This window comes from Dama dama, chromosome 21 (assembly GCF_033118175.1).
Source record: "Dama dama isolate Ldn47 chromosome 21, ASM3311817v1, whole genome shotgun sequence".
Lineage (NCBI taxonomy): Eukaryota > Metazoa > Chordata > Mammalia > Artiodactyla > Cervidae > Dama > Dama dama.
Window position 1 is genome coordinate 4,009,060 of NC_083701.1, and position 12,658 is coordinate 4,021,717.

General features: G+C 44.0%; 1 protein-coding gene across 10 annotated transcripts in view; it reads left to right on the forward strand.

The window, feature by feature from the left end:
• The window catches only part of PTK2 (protein tyrosine kinase 2), a 207,804-nt gene that overhangs the window by 76,895 nt on the left and 118,251 nt on the right, over window positions 1-12,658 (forward strand). The window lies entirely within an intron of this gene.

Sequence of the window (12,658 nt, forward strand, 5' to 3'; positions counted from 1 at the left end):
CTAGTGCTTTTACTTCCTGTGCTGCTGGCCTCCTTGCGTACCTGGAGACCACACCACACACCTGATGACCGTATTAATGTGCTACAGAGCTCACTCTGTCATGCCCAGTGATTGCAGCTCACCTAAAGGGTCGGTGTTTGTGTGATGTTCACACACAGCATTGATGCTGGGAAGTGATCTCAGTGAAGTCATACTGACTTTCATGAAACTAAAATCATTCGAGGTGAAATAAAAGAAGTCCCTATAATTGTCCTTTCCCTGATTCTCTCCTAATAATTTTTTTTCACTTTTAAGTAAACCATGGTGTTTGTAGGAAATTGTACACCTAAAACACTTAACATTTGAGAGAAGTATAAGGGAGCTCTTCCACAGGAGCCCCTGTTTTTATAGATAATGCTGCAGAAATAAAGATGATTGTAGCGTAAAAAAGGCATTCAAATGTCAGTAACTTTCAGTTCAAGGATCTAAATAGATTAGACATTTAAAAAGAAAAACAAACATGTTTAGGTGAGTAAATCTTTAGTTGAATAAAAATACTGTCCCAATTACAGCTTATCAGAGAAATATAATTTTCAAATTTGTCAAGTAGCTAGAAGTGACCTAACAAAATAGTCTGTAAGAATATAGTTTGGTTGCTTTTCAACAATGGCTGAAAAAGATTTGACTTCCATCTATTTGGTCAGTTAATTAAATAAGTGTTTAAAAACTAAGAATATCTAAAAGCTATCTAGGTATTTTTAATTAAAACAATTCTGTTAACCTTCTGAATTTATGTAGACATCTCAGAGGCAGCATTCATTATAGCAGTAGTCTTAGTGCTCAGTAAGTTGTTGAATGCAGATCCCGGGGTATATAAGCTTTGTTTTCATTCTTTTAAGCCAACTTATTTAACCTTAGTAATAAGGATGTAGGCACTGTTTTGTTTAGTGGGGCCTGGATCGTCATAAGTAAGGAAAATGTGACTGACCCTCCTCAAATGAGGGGTGAAGATGATGACAGTGATGTGTTGTCACCATCGAGTGGCTGTTAGGAGCCAGGCACTGTGCCAGCTATATGCTGTTTATAATTCGTAAACTCTGTATTTCCTTTACCCAAACCCTAGGAGGTAATGACTTGTTATCCTCATTTTGTATATGAAGACAGAGGCACAACTAAATGGGTTTAAGTTGCATTCACATAGTTTGTGGCACAGTTTCTATTTGGATTTTATCCGACTTCACCATATGGGTTTTTAAAATCAACATGCCCATCTCAATGGGAATAATGTGATCTTCAAAACAGTGTAGCTAGGCTTATGAGATGAGTGAAGGTGCATGGATTATCGGTAGAGGTGATAAAAGAAGAAAATGTAATCAGAGATACAGGTGATACATGTGTGGTATCTTCAGGAGCGTGAGGATTAATACAAACTGTTCTAACATATTAGTGGGAATAGGAGGCTGTTAAAATAATCAAGCAGACTTGAAAAAGAACAAAACAGAAGTTCTGGAAGTCATTGGATAGATAAAGCAACAGATTAGACATAGCTGAAAAATCAGTAAACAGGAAGATGGATCTGAGAAAATTTGCCCAAAACATAGCACACAGATGAACAGATGGAAATTATGAAAACAGATTTATGTAACATGAAGAATGAGAAGGTCAGCCCCTTTCTAACAGGAACTCTGAATAAGAGAATAAAAAGAATGAGGAAGAGGAAATAATCTGAAGGGAAAATAGCTGAGAACTTTCTAGTGACATGAGTCCTTAAATGTAGGATTAACAGAAAAATCTCAAATTGGGTAAATCTAAATGCATACTTTGGCAGATTATAGCAAAATAGTGTTGTACAGAAGAAAATGAAAGGATGTTAAAAACAAGCAGAGAAAAATTAGACTTCTCACAGCATCACTGATGCCAAGAAAATGGTGGTATAATATGTTCGAAGTGGTAAGAAAATGTAACTGGCAGCCTATATTTGTTTGCATGGTTAAATTACCTCAAGAACAGATATCAGTGAGCATTGGCTTCATGAAAGAAAACTAATGATAACAGATTTTTTTTTTATACTAAAAAAAGTAGAGCTCAGTGCAGGTTGGAACAGGGGCTATAGAATAAAACTTTGTCAGCTAAATATGAGGGTAACCAGCTCCAACATTAGAAGTACAAGTTAAATGGTTATTGGGCAAGTAGATATTAGAGAAATGTAGGGATCAAAAAGAAGGAAAGAAACAGAGAAGCAGCGTGGGGAAGCAAGATGAATAGAAATCACAAGTGAGATGCGCAGATGCTAACAGTCAATGATTGTCAGAGGTTACTAGAGTGGATTAATACATAGCATCAGGCTATCTACTGTTCACAGGATGTATCCAAAACAGTGATGTTCAAACATTTCTCTTTTACTTTCAGGAAATAATGTATTTTACCATGAGATCTAGCACACATATATACCTGTATGTGTATCTCAGAGCTGTTTATATGTCCCGAATCTACACATTTTACCAAACTACTCAGCGTTATTATTTACACTAAGGTCTAAAGGTTTTCTCGTCAATGTTCTGTTTTGTTCTAGGTTAGTAAAATAAATTAATAAATGAATAGTGAAAAGAATTTTCCTGCCTTCTAATGAGTTCTGACTTTCAATTTGAAAAACTCACATAAAACTTGAGTATAAATATACCAGGCAAATAATAACCAGGAAAAAAAAGATCAGTATTGTGCAGCTAACACCCTGTGAAATAAATTTTCAGGCAAACAAGCTTTATTATAGATGTAGAGGGCAACCACATAACAGTAAAAGGTTCATTTCACCAAGAATTTAATAAGTATAGAAATAGATGTAGCTGTTTAACTTATAAATTCCTCAAAATATATAAAGCAGAACTAGTCTTAAAGGAATAAGACTTACCTTTCTAATAATTAAAGGGAAGAACACAAACAATAGTAAGTAAACAGTAGTTTTTAAGTTATGTATTGAACTGTTTTCTCTAATGTAGAAATACAGGATCCTGCACATAACTGTATATTAAGCAACTTAAAACATGTTTCTAAGTAGTTTATGGTTCAAAGGAAAAGGCCCAGCCTCCTGATGGCCTGGCTTTGATGGGCTCTGACCCTTCACTGTCCAGTCTGCCCTTTGCAGAACCTGCTGGCTATAAACAGTCACTCACTTCTGTCTAAGCACAGCTGCGCCTCGGGGTCTGTGGGTTCCCTGGTTCTGCAGCCGGGGAGCCAGGCTTCAACCAACTACAGATCCAGAATTCTGGGTGTGGCAGGGGCGGGGGAGGGTGGATTCCAGAGAGTTCCAAAAAGCAAAAGTTGAACTTGCTGTGCCAGCAACTGGTTACATAGCATTTACATTGTATATTGCATTGTAAATAATCTGATGCTCTCAGTGTATGAGAGTTTGTGCAAAGGTGTGCAGCTTTCATGCACAGACTGTACCATTTTACACAAGCATTTCGGGATCTTGGTGTCTATGGGGTTCTGGAACCAAGCCCGTGTGGATACCAAGCATGCTTTCTTCACTCAGCCTCCTGGATACCAGTCTCTCTTATGATGAAGGTTTTTCTCCTGCTTCACTGACCATCACTGTCTTCTCCTGCTGACCTTGATATTTGGGGCTGCTCCACTGACCTCGTCCTAGCCTCCCTAGACCTGTGCCTTTGGCATTAAATTCACACTTTACTTGGATAAACTCAGGAAACCAATGGACAGGTTACTGCAGTAACCCAGGAAAAAGTCACAGAAGATGATGGACCAGGAGAGTAGTACTTGGAGGAGCGAGAAGCAGCTATACCGAGTTACTTTCTAAGGTTGAGCTCACAGAATTTGTGAACAAATCTTTTAAAATGTAAACATCCAAAGAAATGTGTGAACCATTCCGGCTCAGAAACTTCCAGGAGCCCCCCACCCCCTGCCCCTGCCCTGGCCCCACTCACCTGGAGCTCACTGCAAGTTTGTGGTTACCTCTTGGTCTTTTCTCCACCTCCTGCTCCCCTGCCTTCACTGGAGCAGCTGTGGTCTCTTTGAAGTTGCAGTTTTCTTAGGTACTCAGGTTGGGATCTCATTTGATGGTCTCTTCTCTGTTGCCTGCCTTGTTGAACAGAATAGCTCTTGTCTCATTTCTCTCTTGCCTTTATCTTTTCCAACTTTTCATGTGCTCAACCTTGGCCACACTGGCTTGTGAACATGCCAAGCTGGTTGTCCCTAGTGCCTTTGAACTCGATGCTCAGCTGCCGTATGTGCTCCTCTGCTGTTGCTGGCACGGCTGGCCCTCCCCTCGTTAGGGTGGGTGTGCCACCGTCAGCTCCTCCCCGGGGCCGTCTCCAGCCTTCTGTCTGCAGGTCCACTGCCTGCCGGGGACAGCCCTTCTCCTCAGGGCCGCCATCGTACTCACTGCTCTCCTGCTGGGTTCTGGTCATGCCTGGGATAAAGAGGCACCCAGTAAAATACAGTTTAAGTGGAAGTTGAATCAGTTATAATGAAATTATCAACTAGGAACCAAATAGTACTACTTAGTAACAGTCTTCTCATATTAGCATGCTGCTTATTGGGTGTCAGACATTGTGTGAGAGGCTTGATAACCGGCCCATGGTCACACAGCTTAAATGGGTGGCAGAGTGGAAACTGGCTTCAGGCACCAGCTCTTTCTTCTCCCTGCCTGTGTTAGGTGTGTGACTACAGGAAACAGAACACGGAGATCTCTCTCAGTCCATGAGGGCAGCTGCAGCTCTGGCTTTAGTTCTGAGTAGGATGTGAACACTGAAACCAAAGTGCCAGGACTCATCAGAATAATGATATTCGTTTCTACTCTTATGAGGTTTTTGAACATAGATTTTTCTTTTTCACACTGTCTGCTATAGCATCTATTCATATTGTTAAATAAACCTGAGATCTAAGCTTATTTTATTGAGTCTTCAGTTCTTCAAATACCTCTGTAAGCACCTACAGCACACTGTCTCAGGCAGGGTGGCCCTACAGAGTTGTCATGACATGTCATCGGGGAAGGGAAGGGCTGGTTTCATACATGGCTGTCCTCATAGGAAGAGGAATAGCAGAATTAGATCCTACCTTGAAAAATACACAGAAATCCACCTAAGGTGGATCAAGTTGTTAAAAAAAGTTTAACGAAACATATAGTGAATGTGTCTTTGGCACAGGAAGATTTTCTTAATACCCTGAAAACGTTCACTCTTAAAAGACGAGAATAACAAATTTGCCTTTTATGAGATGAAAGCATTCTGTATATCAAAAGATGTATTTTTAGAAAGTGCAGAAAGGACAATTCCTCAGTGGTCCAGTGGTTTAGCTGCTTTTACTGCTGAGGGTCTGCGTTCAATCCCTGGTCGGGGAACTAAGATCTCACAAGTTGTGAGCTGTGGCCAAAAGGAAAAATGCAGAAACAAGCTGCAACTTGTGTAATTGACCGAAGATGGTGTCAGGAGTTCTGCTGATTGATATAAGGATTGTAAATTCCTCAACAAATGGGCATGGAACATGAAGGCATTTTCATAAAAGGGTAGACAGGTTTGACCTGTAATCACAGGAAGACACTGTCCGCTTCCTTAGTGCTCAGGGAGGTATGAATCTGGACCAGTAGATTCCGTCTACACTGTCTGGTTGACAAAAAGTATTAATAAATTGTCCAGCAGTATTAATAGCGGGAAAGGTTAAGGATCTGATGATGATGCTGAAACGCCAGTCTGGGTGCCCAACGCGTTGTGAAGCCAAACAAACTGAAACGTCAGAGTTTGGAGCAGAGGAAGGCATATTAAGGTCGATGCAAGGAGATGGGTGCCTCGAGCCTTTAAAGCCTCAAGCTCTTCCAGAGCTTTCAGCAAAGCCGTTTTCTAGGAAAGGTGAGGGAGGGGCAGGCCTAGCTGTTTCTAGATATCAGAGCCTTTGTTCTTAAGGTCAGGTCATGGCCAGGTAACATGCTCCTGTGAATCTCCACCAAACGAATGTTATTCTCTGTTCTGACAAGAAAGGGCTGATTCATATCAATGTATGGCAGAAACCACTACAATATTGTAAAGTAATTAGCCTCCAACTAATATAAATAAATGAAAAAAAAAAAAAAAGAAAGGGCCAGGTCCCCAGGCACAGCTTTCCCTCTCCGAGGTCCAGTTTTGGCTAAGAGGAGGTGAGCCCAGCTGGCTCCTCAGGGTCAGGCCCCGAGACCCTGCCCAGCTGTTACTGCTGAGGGAGCTGGGTGCCCAGGACCCAAAGGGCCCTCAGGCTCCTCAGGCCACCCAAACAGTCGGGGAGGGGCAGGTCCTGCAGACAACATGCTCTGCAGGTCGCGGAGGCAGGGATGGGGGAGAGGATCGCTGCCACTGCAAGGCCTGGGCCCAGCCAGTGGGTGTCCTTGACGAGGGCTCTGGAATCCTGCAGGACACAACCTGTCCTCTGGGCCCCCTAGCTCACCATCTGGTGCTGGCCACTGGCTGAGGGACCACTAACGGTAGCTCACTGACGGTTGGTCACCTGGGCAGGGGTCCACTGAAGCACTGGCCAGTGGCTGAGCTAGATCTCTCGAGGTCATTCACTGACTGTTGGTCGCCTGGGAAGGGGCCACGTAGTACCAACCAAAGGCTGAGCGGGACCGCTAACAGTCACTCACTGACAGCTGGTCAGCTGGGGAGGGGTCCCTGAAGCCCTGACCACTGGCTCAGCTGGACTATAAAGGTGGCTCACTGACAGCACCTGGGGAGGGGGTCCCTGCAGCACTGACCGATGGCTGAGCAGGACCAGTAACTGTTGCCTGAAAGCGGGTGCAGGGTAGCATCAGGCACCACAGCTGTGTGCTCAGGGCTGCACATGGCTGCACTCTATTACAATTCAAGATCTTACCTGCAGCTTAGCCTCCGCATGACATGGCCTCAATCCTGCTGTTCCACTTCAGGTTCTGTCCTCGAGAGACTTGGGTTTCTATACTAGGCTGGAGACCTGAGGACGTTCATAGAATAGCCAGTGACAGAATATTCGCAGTGGAATGTTGCGCGAGTCAGAATGAGGGAAGCTTCGAGACTTGGAACACTGGATGAAACGGCCAGGTGAGACAGTGTGAGACAAAAGGCAGGCCCAGGGCAATGTGCATGCAGCTAAATACTGTTGAACTGCGAGTTAGGGATGCCATGTGGCTTGTGAGATCTTAGTTTCCGACCAGGGATTGAACCTGGACCCTGGCAGTGAAAGCCCCGAGTCCTAACCACTGGGTCACCAGGGAATTCCCTGAAATGGTTGCTTTTTATGTGATTTTTACCTCAGTTAAAAAACAAAAAGTAAGCACCAGAGGATGACATACAGCATCATATACAAGTAAAAAGCAAAATAAACATTAAAGAATATTGTTGGGAGCACATGAGGTGGGTGAGACAATATGGGACATGTAAATACAGGGTCAGGAGGAGATGGTCAGTCCAGGGCTCCTGTGGGGAGCGTGCCCAGCCTCCAGCCTCGTGAGGGCCTTCAGGAGCCGGTGCGGGGCCTCAGGTTTGCGGCAGAGCCCACACCCCCTACGCTGCATGCACCCTGCTTCCTTCCCAGTCTGCTCACCTGTGCCCTGGGTCCTGGGAGATCCCGGTTGAGTAGGTGGTGTTTGCTAGGCTCTGGAGTCAGCCAGAGAAGTTCGAATACAATGCTTTTCCTAGTTTATCATGTAGCTGAAAGTGCCAAGCAGTTTTGAGAGCTTTACCCCAAACAGATTTAAACTTTAAAGTTTTGTACCTCGATAATTAAATTCTAGCTAGCTAAATTTTGGTGTTTTGAAAGCACCTACACGGAGTGGTCTGAGTTGTAAGCAGGTTAATCAGATATAAACGGCCTGGTCCTTTTGGTGTGGGATTCCGGGCTTTGAGAGTCAGGCCTGAGAGGAGGCTCTGTTGGCCTTTGAGAGAGAACTGTGGGGCTTCTGCAGAGCGAGTGAAAAAGAAAGTCCTTTTCTTTGTTATCAGATGTGGTTCACATTCTCCTGTTCACGGCCGTTGAACAGCTCCTCGATCTGCAGAGAGATGATTCTTTTTTCAGACCTTTGCAGGAGGAAAAAAAGTCCTTTATTTTGAGGAAAGGTATCTTTTTTTCATAGATGACAAAAGAAAATGACTAATGACAGCTGAGGAAGTTTTAGATTGTATTTTGATGGTTTTCTATTTTATCTTGAAATGACATTTTCTGTGCATATACCTTAATTTGAAAGGCTAGTCTTTCATTATGACACTGAATTCAACAAGAGTTCTTTAGAATATTTAAATCAGTAAGACAGTAAATAGAGGAACATTCTGTCAAGTGTGGAAGTGACACCTTTTAAGAAAACAGGATGAACTTCCAAATCTGCTGATTGATTAATTAAACGCTTCCTGGATACTTCTGCACCAGACCCAGCACAGGAATGAACAGCTTTCTGGCCGGTCTGTGGCCACAAAAAAACTGATGTTTGTTGACCAGGCTGGGTTAAAACTGGATCTGGTGGGTATTTTGTTAACACAGCTACAGGACAGTCAGTCTTAGGTTTGTGAGAATTTATTTTTATTCTCAGTGTGTTATCAAAAAGTTGCAAAAACAGTACACAGAAATCCTGTGTACCCTTCAGCTCTCCTCCCCTAAATGTTAAAACCTTACTTACTTACAGTTCAGTTATTGAAACTAGGGCCTTAACATTGCTACCATAGTATTGACTGATGCACAGATGTCATCAGGGTTCAGGGTGTCTGTCTTCCAGCCTGGGATCCGGATCAGAGCGTCGTGCACCTCCCTGTCCTGTCGCCTCGGGTCTTCCCTGCTGTGCGGCAGGCCCTCAGGCTGTCTTTGTCTGCGTGACCTTGGCCCTTTTGAAGTACACTGGCTGGTGGTCTTGCGTGTTCTTCAGTTTGGGTTTGTTTGGTGTTTTTTCCCCTGTGGTTATATTGAGCTTAAGCACTTGGGGAAGAGTACCACAGTCAAGCTGTCGTTTTCACTTAGCATTTTATCAGGAAGTCTTTGCTGATGATATGATTCATTTTACTGGTGGCTTTAACTTGGATCATTTGATTTAAGGTGGTGGCCAGGTTTCTCTGCTATAAGGTGGTTTGTCCCCCTCTTTGTAATTAAGTAATATCTTCTGAGGAGATACAGAGACTGTGCAGTTTCTCTCTCATTGTATTTTCGCCCACTCAGCATCATTGATGATTCTTTTTTGCAGTATTTATTACTGTAATTTTTGCCAAATGGTGAATTTCTATTTCTATCCTTCCTTGTAGGCTTTTAAAATTGGAAGTCTGTGTAAGAAGAGTTGTCCACACCCCACTGTTTCTGAGGGTCATCTGTGTAGTTTCCTGAAATTGTACTTTTGTTTATTTCACTACACACAGTCTGACTAGCTGAGTATCAGGGTTATCTGAATATTCATCCAACTCAACTTGCAAAATCATTTCCTACTCCTCCCCATCATTAGTTCATTAGTGAACTAATGGGTATCTTGGTGAACTTGTGGGTATCTTGGTGCTCACAGTTGGAGATAAGACTGAAGAAGTTAGGTGTTGACAGTGTTAATGGTAATGTATTAACTTAGGCGACAGAGGATGAGATGGTTGGATGGCATCACCGACTCAATGGACTTGAGTTTGAGCAAACTCCGGGAGATAGTGAAGGACAGGGAAGCCTGGCGTGCTGCAGTTCATGGGATTGCAAAGAATCAGACACGACTTAAGTGACTGAACAACAACAATTACTTAGAAGCAGAAGCGAAAGGATGGTTTTATCTGGGGCATGTTGTAGTTAGCTGCTGTTCAGAAATCATGGAGTGGCCTAGAGCAGAGACGTGGAAATGTTTATCAGGACAGAGCCAGGCTCTCAGAATAGTAGCGGAAGTTTTACTATGAGGAAAATGGCGAGTTTCCTGGAGGAGAAGGCAGAGAGGATGCCAGTGCAGGTGGGTCAGGATGCTGTGAACGCCAGGTGTGGAGTTTAAGGAGTGGGGCGAGGTGACTGAACTGGAATTGAACTCGGAGACTTGAGCGGAGTTCCAGTAGGGCTGTGAGGGAGGAAATACGAGATTGTAGTGGGTTGAAGCAGAGACCAAAACGCCATCACAATCTAGAGATCTTGCCCAACCCCACAAGCAAGACCCAACCTACATACACTCCTCTCTGTTCTAAGCATAGGTGTCTTCTCTTAGGTTCATGCTGCCTTTGGGCCTTCAGGGGTGTTTCTGCTGTGGTGGAATCCCAGGACTGCCTGTTAACAGCCGTGGGACCTTGGCTATTACCGAATGTCCTCAAAGTCTGTTCTCCCCCATCTATGAAGATAGGGTGAACTGGGCACCTGGTCACTATTACCAGTCCCTTCCTGGCCTCCTTGTGGCCCTGTTGTCTGCTCTTCACGGCCCTGCCTGGCTGGGCGCCAGGACTGTGCTGTTACTGCTCTGGCCACAGTGCCTCTGGGCCCCCTTTCCCAGCAGGACGAGCCCCGCATTGTGACGAGCAGCGTCTTGTGTGGCCTGCCGCCTCTTTCCCCGCCTCCCCGAAGCCCTTTTACTCACAGGGGCTGCGGCTGCATTCCTCCAGGCTCCCTCTGGCCGCAGGGCATTTACTTGTTCTCTTCCTGCAGGTTACTGCCCTGATTCCTTCCTGTCTGCCTTTAGATCTACTCAGGTGTCCTGAGTCTGCCTGCTTCCCTGGCTTCCGTTACAGAATGTTGCTTCATCATCTCTTCCTCCCCTTCCCTTGCTTGTTGTGTCTTTATCACATTACCACCTCAGAGATACTTAACGTATCTGCTGTCTGGCTGCCACCACAAAAATAGAAATTTTCTGCAGGCTGGTACTTCCTGCTGTTTTATTCACCAGTGTCTTCCCAGACTCTGGAATTGTGTCTGTAGGTGACCGGTGCTGAAGTATTTGTCGAGTAACGGCTAATATGGTGGATCAGCCGTCGAGACGGCTGTGATGTGTGCAGTGACAGCCCTTTCACTTCTCCCAGCGTCCTGATGAGGGCTTCCCTGATGGCTCAGTTGGTAAAGAATCCATCCACCTGCAAGGCAGGAGACCCTGGTGCGATCCCTGGGTTGGGCAGATCCTCTGGAGAAGGGAACGGCTGCCCACTCCAGTGTCCTGGAGAATTCCATGGGCTGTGTATAGTCCTTGGGGTTGCAAAGAGTCGGGTGAGGAAATTGAGGCGCAGAGCAGTGATGGCAGACAGCAAACAAGGGGTGGAGCCAGAACAGCGCAGGTGGTCTTGATGCAGAGCATTCTTTCTGCTGCTTCTGGGGGTCGTTGCTGATGAAAAGAGGTCATCTGGTTAAAATGCTTGTCATGATTTCTGTGACATCCCGAGTAGTCCCTGAACATTATTTGATATCTTCATCATCATTGTCGGGATGATGTTAAGAGCCTGGACATGTAGCCAGGCTGCCAAATGTTTAGCAGGCCAAAACAAGCTGCCAGTTTTTTTTGTTTTTTTTTTTCTTTAATCATTAAAATGGGGCAGTGTTAATACCAAAGCCTCCTGCAGCCTGTTGATTCTGGAGCTTCCAGCCTGGAAACTGGCTGCTTACTGCTTATTCTTGCTGAGTGTCGTTTTCCCACTCTGCTGAATATGAATACTTATGCTCTCGTTCTCTGATTATTATGTCAATTAAGGGAAATGGTGCCTGTAAGGTGCCTGCTACATCCTAAACTCAAAATGAAATTATTCTGCTTCTATTAACAGTTGTCCCATGAGAATGTCTGCAGAAAGTTATTGAACTCCTTCTGAGATTCAAAGTACAATGGAACTTTATTGTTTGACAGTTGTATGTTTTAATAAGATAGACCCTTGAAAATGTCAGCAAAACTTGTGTATGTGTACCTTACGTTGAACCACCCTTAACTGATCCAAAAGAATTGTATCGGCTCCTTTGGATTCTTTTCCTCATGAGCTTAATACAATTTTAAAAGATCAATTTATGAAATTTTTAGAAAAAAATCTGTATAACTTTTGTGTAAGCAAATATTTTATAAACAAAAAACTAAAAGAATTTACAAAAAAAAAAAGATAAATAGGACTGCATTAAAACAAAAGATACCATTAAAATTAGAAGATTTTAAAAATAAGTTTTTTAAAGTATGATTAAAATAGTGAAAAAAAAAAATAGTGAAAGGCAAGCCATAGAGTGGGAGAGGATATATCTTCATTAAGTCTAACAAAGGCCTCGCATCCAAAATTCGTAAAGAACACCTACAAATCAGTGGGGTGGGGTGGGGCAGACAGCTCAGTAGAAACAAAGGACAAGAGGTTTAACAGACACTTCACTGAAGCAGACAACCAGAATGGCTGGCTATCAAACAAGAAAGTGCCCATTCTTGTTATTCATCAAGGAAGTACTGATTAAAACCAGTGTGTGCTCTTGCAGTAAACATTAGGGTGACTAACATGAAAAGGTTAGCGTGCCAAGTAGAGATGAGGAATGTGGAACCAGAGGCCCGTGCGGCTCCCACTCGTGGAAGTGGAGCGTGCACCGCTGCAGCCCTGTAGCTTGTGTCTGCTCTGGACAGTGTGTGTGCGTCTTGTGACCCAGTGATGTGTTCCTGGTGTACCCCCAGCAGAGATGCATATGTGCCTGCGAGAGTGTGTACGGGTGGACACACACATACATGAGGTACAGAGAGAGCGTTCTGGTGAAATTTGTTTTCGTCATTCTTGAGGTTTGGCTTCCTGAGCAA